The 12,337-nt window shown below is 41.0% G+C and overlaps 1 long non-coding RNA gene across 1 annotated transcript in view; it reads left to right on the top strand.

Annotated features, from left to right (window-relative positions):
• LOC121065791 overlaps positions 1-12,337 on the top strand; it is a 47,749-nt gene that overhangs the window by 3,482 nt on the left and 31,930 nt on the right. Inside the window, exon 2 of the long non-coding RNA XR_005817311.1 lies at positions 7,063-7,195. This is a non-coding gene — a long non-coding RNA (uncharacterized LOC121065791). The remainder of the gene's footprint in view (positions 1-7,062; positions 7,196-12,337) is intronic.

Raw genomic sequence — 12,337 nt, forward strand, 5'->3', positions numbered from 1 at the left:
CAAATTGTTGTGGAAGACTGCCAATTCCATTTTTTATTGGAAACCAATGTTCTCATATGGTCATAAATGTTGCCTTTTGACGGTATAAATTTATATATTTTTTTTTCAAAACAAGTTCATGTTTATAAAATGCAATTTATCTATAATAACTTGCTAAAAATAAACTCCAAAGCCAGTGATCTAAAGGAGGCGTAGGAAACTTTTCAGGTTTTATTTCTTGAATTAATTAAGGTTGATGTCAAGAAGCACTCCTATCAATTTAAGATGAGAATGATTTTTTCAGAACTGTGACAGTATGGGGAAGTTTTCTTTCCTCTTTTCTTTTTACACTCAGTTCAAAATCAATGCCAAGCTCTATCTTTGGAATAAATCACGTGAGTTGATGAAAAATAGAACAAGCAGTAAATGTACTTTGTAACACAAATTCTTCCCTTTTTAAATTCATGTCTTAATGCACCAGTAAAAGTGTAATTTTTTTGTTTAGATAAGCATTCTGTAAGCCATGTAGGTTTTACATTTTTCACTTTCCAGTTTTGCTGAATGCCTTGCTGTGATTTTCTTCATTATTCAGCACCATTTCAAGTGGAGTTGACCAGGCTATTGCTGGGACAAGGCTGATTAATCCTTGAAGCAACAGTGCATCTCAGCAGTCAAATCTATAACCACAGACTGAAGGTTAGCTGTTAAATGGAATTAGACCTTCTGTTATGGGGCTGTAGATCTACACACCTCTAAGATGCTAGTGTTCTCAGTATCTTTCACTTAGAAACCTTATTTGTTCTAGCAGAGGTGAATGAATCCTTCCTCTTCTATCAAGAATAGTTGAGTGCTACATTCTTCAGCTTAAGTACATGACCCTGGGAATATTAGTTAAGTAAACAGTTAATTATCATAATCTAAAGTGCTAATAATAAAATGAATAATGACTGGCTTAAATGTTGAGCAGAACTGAATGAAAACTTTCTTTGTGGTTACAGGCCTCCATCTACACAGGGCAAATAGCAGAATTTTCATCTTCTACTTTTTCGTATAACTACAGTTCTTGCTTAAATGTCAATTTTTTGAAATATGGAAGTTTACTTGGAACTATCACCTCTCATAGATCTTTATTAGATGAAGGATAATACATTCTCTTGGAACCTTATACCCTTGTATGATATTATGATGTCCTTATTGCTATGTTTGAGAAACACTAATAGAAGTAAGGGGTCAAAGGAGGCGAAAAAATAATAATTAAAAAAATAATAAAAAATCATTCTTCAGTCTTTCCTTTAAGTGGTAAATCCCTATTTTAAGTTAGAACAAACCCAAAGGTAAGCTTTATCAGCTGCAAGATATCTCCAAAAGCTATTCAAACAGATCGGTGAAATATGGGAGAGAAATACTAACATATTATTTACTTTGGTTATAGTTCCCAAACTCTTACACAGGGAGAAGATAGGACATTACTTTGTAAAACTAAGAAGAATGTCTTGAAGAATGGGAGATCATCTTTGGATTGCCCTGATTCTTGTCTGGCAGTTAAATTAAAGACACAGTTGGTATGAAGAATGAAGGTAGAAAAACAGTTAAAAATGTGTTGGTTTAATTTGTCTGTAATTCCCAAATATGCTAATGGTAAAGCATATATTAATCATGGTAGGAAAACTCCAAATCCGTATTGCTTTCTTCAGTTGCTTAGTTTGGCAATAAAACTAATTCAGCCTGGAGAAGATAAGGCTCAGGAGCGATCTCATGAATGTGTGTATATCCCTGAAGGGAGGGTGCAAAAAAGACGGAGCCGGGCTCTTTTCATTGGTGCCCAGTGCCAGGAAAAGAGGCACTGGGTGCAAACTGGAACACAGGCAGTCCCCTCTGAATGGGGGGGGTTGCTCCAGGTGACCTCCGGAGATTCTTTCCAACATTAACTGTTCTATTGTTTTGTGAAAACTACATTAAGATCTTCAGAAGACTTTTCCAAGCTGCTGAGGGACAGAGAAAGCAAACCACAAGATGACTCCTCTAAACCCAAAGATTCCAAGATTTCTGGGTTTTGTTTATTTTATGATGCTTATTTCATGGTGTCAGCAGACAGTTAACATCTCTAATACTGTTTATATGGCAATGATACGTGGCAGAGAATTGACCCCTTCTGATATTTTATAACTATGCTTTAGCTAAGAATATAATCATGTTTCCACCTAGTGTCTTGTTGAATGAGAGCAATCAGCTTGCTATGTGCTAGAAACATATGAATTCTGAGCACAAGTGTTAAGCATTGTAATTTCCAAATAAAGATTTCATAGTGATTAGTGGCCACAAGTAAAGAAACATATTTATCGTTACTTTTAAGTCTTAACATTCCAGGAGTAAGAGGAACTATTTAAAATACAACAAAAGGTTCCAGAAAATTATTTTGTGCATGCAACTGCATTATTTGTGTTGAGTTCATAAGCCACATCAGTCACCTCATGGAGATTTGACACTGACCAACAGTTTGACATAGGGATGTATACAGAATCTCCTACTGGACATGTTATCTAGCCAACTTCTTCAGTTTGCTTCTCAGGAAAGCACTACTTAAGATCAAAACAAATACCCCCCTCCTGATGCAACCAACCAACAAACCAAAAGAAACACAGACAGGATAGAATCTATTTATACTGTGGGTAAGAAGGTTTTACTCTCATAAGACTGCTACTGCATCTACAATATGCATATAATAAATCTAAATGGGGAAGAAGGGGGCTAATAAATGTACGCATGACGTTACAAACTGGTAGGTACATTGATGGAATTTCCTGAATGAAATTAGTATTTACAATCCTGCCTTATGACAATGCAGTGTTAAAAAGTTACAGCACATGGTGCTTTATTTAAGACCTGCTGTCACTGAAATCAGAAACAGAAATTCAAGATGGGATTTAGAAGCAGCCTATAAGAGGTTAGGGACCTGAAATGGCAATATTTTCTGAAAGCACAGTTCTCAATGCCTACCTGTTGAGGCACACATGAATTGCGATGTTTGGAAGTAGTATTGCATTTTTGACATGATTACTACGGTTCATAAGAACTGATTTAATTAACAGCACCCAAAATAGAACCATTCTTTTTCAGTTAGCAAAATAAAAAAGGAAATGAACCTCAGAAACCAATGAAAAGTCATAACTCCTTAAAAATTGATGCAGTTCTAATGTTCTGAATATTAATGCAGGTATGGAGTTAAAATAAAATAAATCCTGTCAAACCATTCTTTAAATGAACGTAATTCATATGCATGTGCAAGAACAGAACCCACAATTCTAAATGTGATCGCTTCCTCTAATTTAAAAAAAAAAAAAAAAGAGTCATTGCTGTAATAGATGTTTCTGCACCTCTGGACATTTTTATAAATCCTTTTGCCCGAATATTCCTTTTATGTCTGAAAGAACTCACTATGGTGATTGAGCTCTAATTCCACAGAACATGGCACCTTCTGAAGATTGCTGGAGTTAGTTTTGCTAAAAGTTTTTAAAAAGCAAAAAGTTTTTGATATTTACTGAACTGTCTGTTTAGTTTTATAACAGCTTAATTGTGGAATTTCTTCTTAATATTCATAGTGACGATCAGATCCATCTAAAGTTGTGCCAACACTCATACTCACTTTGTCTGCAAATAATAATAATTAAAACCACTATAAATATACTTGTCCATAAATACTACATGTCATGTCAGCAAGTTTTCAAGTACAAGGCTGGATGATGAAAATTGAGACAATACCTCTTGGAAAGTGTATGGCAGTTTCTTAGTAAATTTCTATTGGTATTGAACATAAACCAAAAAAGGACTATGTCTTTTGGCAGCATAGAACTGATATAATAAACTGTAGCATGACAGTCAAAGAAAGAGAGTATAGGTATGAGATTGAGGAAGAGGAAATAATTGGTGTATAGGATGTGAATATTGTTGTGGGAGTTGGCACAGAAACTAGACCAAGTCACCTAAAGAAGAGGTATAGAAGAAATGAGGTACAGTATTTTACGCTTATCACTTTTATAGATAAGAGTACAATGTTAAGATAATATATAATATAGTATATAACAATAATATACTACAGTAATATAATGAGAATGGAGAAGGAAGACTGAAATAAATATGAAGATAAAGAAAGATACGTGAAAAGAGTACCATGAAAGCTTGAGTGATTAAGATACCAAAGATAAGGGACTGACCAATTTTGTCAGAGGTTGATTATTTTCCAGTGAATAAATCCTATCAACAAAGGAAAATTTTGTGATAAGAAAGGGAAAATATTAAACATCCATCCCCCTTTTTCTCAGACTCACAAACAGAGTGTATTATTGTAGTTTATTCTGAGTGTCCCCTTCCTTCTCCTTCCCCTCTTATAACCAAATAAATGGCTTTATATCTAAAATACACAGGAAAAAAATCCATATTTAACAACTAATCATTCAGCACAGTTGAAAGAACTGTTTACCTTGCACATAGGCATTAATTTTTTTTTTCCTTCCCAATACTGTGGGACCTGCTTCCCAAGATGAGGACCTGCTGCTGAATGGTTTTTGAAATTTGAGACATTTTCACTGTATATTCTATGACTCCATTGGCCTTCACATCTAAATTCATAAACCATATTGAAAGCATGTTGAAGGAGATGACAGTAATGCAGAGGCATGATTTTGCTATCTGTTTGTCTATTGGTAACATTTTTCTATTAAAGATTTAAGCATTTAAGCGACACAAACATGACTCAGATAACACTTAAAGAAGACCAGATTGTCTAATTAAAGAGCTTAGAGAATCGAAATGCAAACCGTAAGCAGGGTCATACCCTCTTTTTCATTCTTGTAGAAATAATAAAAGCTGAAGTGCTCCTTCTCAGAGAAACTGCAGTGTAACAAGAACATTTTGTAGTTGTGGCCTTGTATCTTTCTTCAGGATAATATACATATATAATTTTTTTTTTCAAAGGTGTTTAAGATTTTTGGCAGTAGGATGAAATCTGAGATTGTGAAATTTGTTTTAGAACAATGTATTTTGGTATAGCTATATACTGATTTATACCAGCCCAAATTAACTCCATAAGGTTTGTGTAATACTCTTTTCTTGATTCATCAAAGCAAGTAGTATGTGTCTTTTGTGTGTGTATATACATATGTACATTTTGCTTTCATTCCCAGAGATGTATAGTCTGTGTATGTTGTGGGAAAATGTACTTTTAAAAATAGCAGCATTACTGTGGCTTTAAAATGGAATTTTTTGCTTTTTTGTCTAAAAAAATTTATCTGGAAGTTCTTTAAAAAAGCAGAGCTTGTTTATATGAATTATGGGAGCAGGTGGTAAGAACAGAGAAAAATTACATTTGCAATTAGACAACTCCTAACAGATAATTCAAACAGCCATAACATTCCTCTGAAATTGGGCAAGGCTTGTTTTCAGTTCAATTTAATTCTGTGTTTGCAGAATTGAATTTATAATTCACAGTGAAATATAGGGATTGCTGGTCCAGAAAAAATAAAGAAAAATTGTTTTAAAAAGTATACTAGGACTGAGGACTAGCACAGTTATCCCCGTGTTTATGCTTTTTTATATCCTCACTCACATCAAAAGTTTTGTTACCTAAAAATTGATACATTTTTCTTCTTCCTCTTAGGTAGGGAGGTATTATTTTCTCAGCTTGAAATTGGAAGCAGTCTCAGAGAGATTTGTGATATTGAACAACTATCAGAAAAATGCTTTTCATGGATACTGCTGTAGAACCAAGTCTGGCAGATCAACACGTATGGTATTGGGCAGTATGGACTCATAGGAAATACAAAATAATTCAAACAGAATTGAGAGGCAAAATAATGGATTTATTTCTGTTATGCTGCTGAGGGAGCTAGATAGAGAATTTTAAGAGATGAAGACATTTGGGCATTTCTTTTGGGTGGTGCATTTTACCTCCTAACTGAAACTTCAAAAATAGCCCCAGAAACCTAGACTTATTCCGCTTAACTTTAAACGCTGAACTGTGATAACTAAGCCAGTTGCCAACTCGCTCCAGATTCCTTTGAGAGTTAATGAAGACAGCTGGCCTGAGATGAGGCTGCATTACCCACTGTCTTGTTTCAGAGAGTAGAGGAAACTAAGTCATCCTGAGGACATAGAGCCAAAAGGGAAGGTGATACATGTAATTAAGTGATGATTTTGTCTGTTGTTTTGTTTTTTGTTTTATAAACTGGTTTCTCTTGTATGCTTTTAAGGTCTCTGAGTCATTACTCTCTTAGAAACTCATTCTGGCATATGCTTGAGCTTGTTTTTCACTGAGAAACAGCTTTCTCAGGGATTCATTAATTTCTGAGGTAGGGAATAAAACTGTTCTTGTTAAAGAAGAGGGGAAAAAGTAGAAATATGTATACGAATATAGTGTTATAACATATCCACAACAGTTCTATTATCACTTTTAAGTCTCTGCTGTGGTGCAGCAGATAAAATATTCTTTGTTCTTCATACACTCTCATTTCTGATGCAGAAGATATAGATTCATTTATAATTGCATGTACACTGGTGATAACTCCAGCTGGTTTATATAACTTTCTGCCTTGAGAGCTCAAAAAAAAATCTCTGTATTCCAATTCAGGCTGTTAATCTTTGTAGTTCCCTGTCCTTCATGATAAAGGAGGCAGCAGAAGATATTTTCTAATATGATAAAATATGTCAAAAGCCTGTCTTCCCTGTACATAACCAGTCAATGTCAGTTCATTGTACATAGTCTTACAGCAGCCAGTGAGACTTCTAAAATGCAGTAGTGCATGTTGCTTCATGGCCCAACATATTATCATAGGGGAAATAGAAAGCAGTTTAGTTTTGTGAGTGTGAGAAGGCTCATTTTGGTCTGGTGTCTGTCATCCATTAACAACAGGACTCAGTTCAGGATGGATGAATTCCTGCCTTTAACAACATGATTTTGGCTTGGAGAGTTGAACTGATTATTGATTTGCCCCAAATTCACGTGTGAAAACACTTTACAAAATGAAGTAAAAATGAAAGTTTTGCAAAAGCTTTTTCTTCTTCTTTGTTCTTACAAATCATTATTTACAGATACTATTACAGTACCGGGGACCAGGAACAGCCATCCATGCCTTTGTCACTGCAGGCTATTGATACATACTATTAAAAACTACATAAGACAACCCAGCTGGAAATCAGAGCTGAAGAATAATAAACCAGCTTGGTAAGTTGAGTTCCTTTTAGAAAGCACATAAAACTTGTGCACTGTTACTTATATTGATTTTCCATTGGTTTCCAGTTAAATTTTTAGACAACATTTTAAAGTTTAAATCCATAAATGAGTCAAAACAAATCAAATTCTCAAGGCCTCTGGCCAGCACAGAGGCACCAAGTTCACATACATGCACAAAATCCCATACAGACAGCTGATGCCATCTCAGTGTGATTTGTTATGTTTACAACAACCATTTGATAACAATTGTGGATTTTTAGATGATTTTAAAATGCATAGAAACTTAGTTAGTCTAGATCCTTCTAAAATGCATAGAAACTTAATCTAGATCCTTCTTTCTTTCACAGCAGTAAAAACCCCAGGGCAAGTTACAGGAGTTACCACTCCAGTTTTCATGATCTAAGTATTTTACAGTTACTTTTGCCAACTGAGGGATCCAGAGAATAAATTTTGTTTAAATATCTAGTATAGAAATTGTGTAACACAGCAAGTAACCTTTAGGACTGTGTGATTGAACTCAGCAAATGTGGAACAAGTGTGTTTGCACTTGGTAAGGCTTCTCAGGAAGTTTTATGGAAATAGGCTCTATTGATATGTTTTTACAGTTGTTTATTTACCTGTGTTCCTGGTGAATAGCACAGAACTGAAAAAGGAACATCTTAAAAAGACAGGAATGGAACTAGTTAAGCCTTTTGCTTACTTGACAATTATATAATTTGAATGAGAATTAAGTAAGTTAAGAAAACCAAATAATTGAGATCAACGAAATTCTGGACAAAAATGTATTTTGAGTTATTAAAATCAAGCAAACAAACAAGCAGCTATCTCTGAGAATTAAAGATAGTGAAGACAAAGTATAGTTCTAAGGATCTTTGGAAGACCACAGGTAACATTTAAATTTCATCCGTAACATAATCATTGAAACTTTGTCACAAAATGTCTTTAGAAACGGATGGGTCTACAAAATCAGCCTTTAAAGGCAAAAAATACATTTGCTCTGCTTTGACAGTACCTGTCATGTAATTGCTCATCAGTAGGAGAAAGGATTTATATTTTATTCCGTAATTCATTGAACATTCACCTGCCAGCTGTGGTAAATCATCTCAAAATCCTGATTTTTGTAACTCCTCAGATAGGAACACAAATCATATATCTAAACATCCTCCTGACAGTGGGATCCAAATCCTGTGTCCATTTTTCTGATTCACAAGACTCCAAACAAAACCTCTGTATGCACCAAAACTACAGGAAGCCTCCGTCCCTCTCATTTCACCCATGTGTTTGTGGAAAAGATAAGTGAAATAAGTGACAGGCAGGGCTTTTTTTCCGACATCGAGGCCGCTCGAGGGAGCCGCCAGGACCCGGCAGCCCTCACGAGAGAGGCTGACGAGGCGTAGGCAGAGCCAGCAGCGCCCCCTCCCCGGCCGTTCAAAAGCAGCCCCTAGGGAGCGCGAGCGACCAGGAGCGCGGCGAACAGGGCATGGCGCGTCAGAAGGGCGTGGCGCGGCAGTTCGCGCAGGGAGGGCAGAGAGCGCAGAACGTTCCCCCCGCCCATAAGAACAACACCTTTAACGGCTGTCGACCGCTAGCTAAGCTGCAATGGTCTACACCAGGCAGAGCGCTCTCTCTAGAAAGTCTGTAACCACCCAGACTGACCGCCTGCTCAACAATGCGGCAGTTCAGGTCTCTGGGTGCAGGGAGTGTCTGAGCCTGTTGCTGCCATCTGAGGGAGGCAGAGGCATGGTGTGTGTGAGGTGCGAGCACGTGAATGACCTGGTCCGCCTGGTGGCAGAACTCAAAGAGGAGGTGGATAGGTTGAGGGCTATCAGGGAGTGTGAGCGGGAGATAGACTGGTGGAGCGACTCCCTGCAAGGCCTGAAGGAGAGGTACCGGGGTGAGACACCCCAAATGGGGGTGGACCCCCTGACCTGTCGCTGTCGGGCAGAGGAAGGTGACCTAGGAGTTGAGGAGGAATGGAGACAGGTCCCTGCTCGACCTCGCAGGCAACGCACCCCCCCCACCAGCCCCTCCTTCCCAGGTGCCCTTACATAACAGATTTGAGGCCCTGGAGCTTGAGAGACCGGTGGGTGAGGACCAGGTAGAAAGTCTACCCAGGAGGATGCCTAGGGCGAGGAAGCCGACTCCACGCCTCAAGACTGCCTCCACCAAGAAAGACAGAAGGGTGATCATTGTAGGTGACTCCCTTCTCAGGGGAACAGAGGGCCCTATTTGTCAGCCTGACCCTTACCATAGGGAAGTCTGCTGCCTCCCTGGGGCCAGGGTCAGGGATGTTGCCAGAAAGCTTCCCAACCTGGTTCGCCCCTCTGACTACTACCCTCTTTTGATAGTCCAGGCTGGCAGTGATGATATTGAAGAGAGAAGCCTGAAGGCTATCAAACGGGACTTTAGGGGACTGGGACGTTTAGTGGATGGAGCGGGAATACAGGTGGTGTTTTCGTCCATCCCTGCAGTGGCAGGGAGGGGTACCGAGAGGACACGGAAAGCCCACCTGATTAACACGTGGCTCAGAGGCTGGTGCCAACACAGAAATTTTGGGTTTTTTGACCATGGGGCGCTTTACTCGGCACCCGGCCTGGTGACCGCAGACGGGTCCCTATCTCTAAGGGGAAAACGGATCCTAGCCCAGGAGCTGGCATGGCTCATTGAGAGGGCTTTAAACTAGGAAAGAAGGGGGATGGGGCTGAAATTAGGCTTGTTGGAGCTGTACCAGGGGGAACAATGGCAAAGCCGGGGAAGAAGGCAATGGCCCAACTGAAGTGCATCTACACTAATGCACGCAGCATGGGTAACAAACAAGAGGAGCTGGAAGCCATCGTGCAGCAGGAAGGCTATGACTTGGTCGCCATCACGGAAACGTGGTGGGACCACTCTCATGACTGGAGTGCTGCAATGCCTGGCTATAGGCTCTTTAGAAGGGACAGACAGCACAGAAGGGGTGGTGGTGTGGCTCTCTGTATTAGAGAGTGTTTTGATGTTGAGGAACTTGAGGCTGGGAATGATAAGGTTGAGTCTCTGTGGGTTAGGATCAGCGGGAAGGCCAACAAGGCAAGCATCCTGGTGGGGGGTCTGTTATAGACCGCCAAACCAGGATGAGGAGATAGATGAGGAATTCTACAGGCAGCTGGCAGAAGTTGCAAAATCGTCAGCGCTTGTTCTTGTGGGGGACTTCAACTTCCCAGACATATCCTGGAAGCACAACACAGCCCAGAGAAAGCAGTCTAGGAGGTTTCTGGAGAGCGTGGAAGATAGCTTCCTGACGCAGCTGGTTAGAGAGCCTACCAGGGGAGGTACCCCGCTAGACCTTCTGTTCACAAACAGAGAAGGACTGGTGGGAGATGTGGTGGTCGAGAGCTGTCTTGGGCAGAGTGACCATGAAATGGTTCAGTTCTCTATTCTCGGCGAAGTCAGGAAGGGGACCAGTAAAACCGCTGTCTTGGACTTCCGGAGGGCTGACTTTGAGCTGTTCAGGACACTGGTTGGCAGAGTCCCTTGGGAGGAGGTTCTGAAGGGCAGAGGAGTCCAGGAAGGCTGGGCACTCTTCAAGAAGTAAATCTTAATGGCTCAGGTGCGGTCTGTCCCCACGTGCCCAAAGACGAGCCGGCGCGGAACTAGACCGGCCTGGCTGAACAGAGAGTTGTGGCTCGAGCTTAGGAGAAAAAAGAGGGTTTATAATCCTTGGAAAAGAGGGCGGGCCACTCACGAGGACTATAAGGATGTTGCGAGGCTGTGCAGGGACAAAATTAGAAAGGCCAAAGCTCATCTGGAGCTCAATCTGGCTACTGCCGTTAAAGATAACAAAAAAAGTTTTTATAAATACATCAACACAAAAAGGAGGACTAAGGAGAATCTCCATCCCTTACTGGATGCGGGGGGAAACAATTACAAAAGATGAGGAAAAGGCTGAGGTACTCAATGCCTTCTTTGCCTCAGTCTTTAGGGGCAAGACCAGTTGTTCTCTGGATACCCGGTATCCTGAGCTGGTGGAAGGGGATGGGGAACAGGATGTGGCCCTCACTATCCACGAGGAAATGGCTGGCGACCTGCTACAGCACTTGGATGTACACAAGTCGATGGGGCCGGATGGGATCCACCCGAGGGTACTGAGAGAACTGGCGGAGGAGACGGCCAAGCCGCTTTCCATCATTTATTGGCAGTCCTGGCTATCAGGAGAGGTCCCAGTCGACTGGCGGCTAGCAAACGTGACGCCCATCTACAAGAAGGGTCGGAGGGTAGACCCAGGGAACTATAGGCCTGTTAGTTTGACATCAGTGCCAGGGAAGCTCATGGAGCAGATTATCTTGAATGTCGTCACGCAGCACTTGAAGGGCAACCAGGTGATCAGGCCCAGTCAGCATGGGTTTATGAAAGGTAGGTCCTGCTTGACGAACCTGATCTCCTTCTATGACAAAGTGACGCGCTTGGTGGATGAGGGGAAGGCTGTGGATGTGATCTACCTTGACTTCAGTAAGGCTTTTGACACCGTTTCCCACAACATTCTCCTCAAGAAACTGGCTGCTCGTGGCTTGGACTGGCGTACGCTTTGTTGGGTTAAAAACTGGCTGGATGGCCGGGCCCAAAGAGTTGTGGTGAATGGAGTCAAATCCAGTTGGAGGCCGGTTACTAGTGGAGTTCCCCAGGGCTCAGTGCTGGGGCCAGTCCTCTTTAATATCTTTATCGATGACCTGGATGAGGGGATCGAGTGCACCCTCAGTAAGTTTGCAGATGACACCAAGTTAGATGCGTGTGTTGATCTGCTCAAGGGTAGGAAGGCTCTGCAGGAGGATCTGGATAGGCTGGACCGATGGGCTGAGGTCAACTGTATGAAGTTCAACAAGGCCAAGTGCCGGGTCCTGCACCTGGGGCGCAACAACCCCAAGCAGCGCTACAGGCTGGGAGATGAGTGGTTGGAAAGCTGCCTGGCAGAGAAGGACCTGGGAATACTGGTTGATAGTTGGCTGAATATGAGCCAGCAGTGTGCTCTGGTGGCCAAGAAGGCCAACAGCATCCTGGCTTGTGTAAGAAACAGTGTGGCCAGCAGGTCTAGGGAAGTGATGGTCCCCCTGTACTCGGCTCTGGTGAGGCCGCACCTCGAGTACTGTGTTCAGTTTTGGG

The sequence above is a fragment of the Cygnus olor genome, chromosome 2 (assembly GCF_009769625.2).
Source record: "Cygnus olor isolate bCygOlo1 chromosome 2, bCygOlo1.pri.v2, whole genome shotgun sequence".
NCBI lineage: Eukaryota > Metazoa > Chordata > Aves > Anseriformes > Anatidae > Cygnus > Cygnus olor.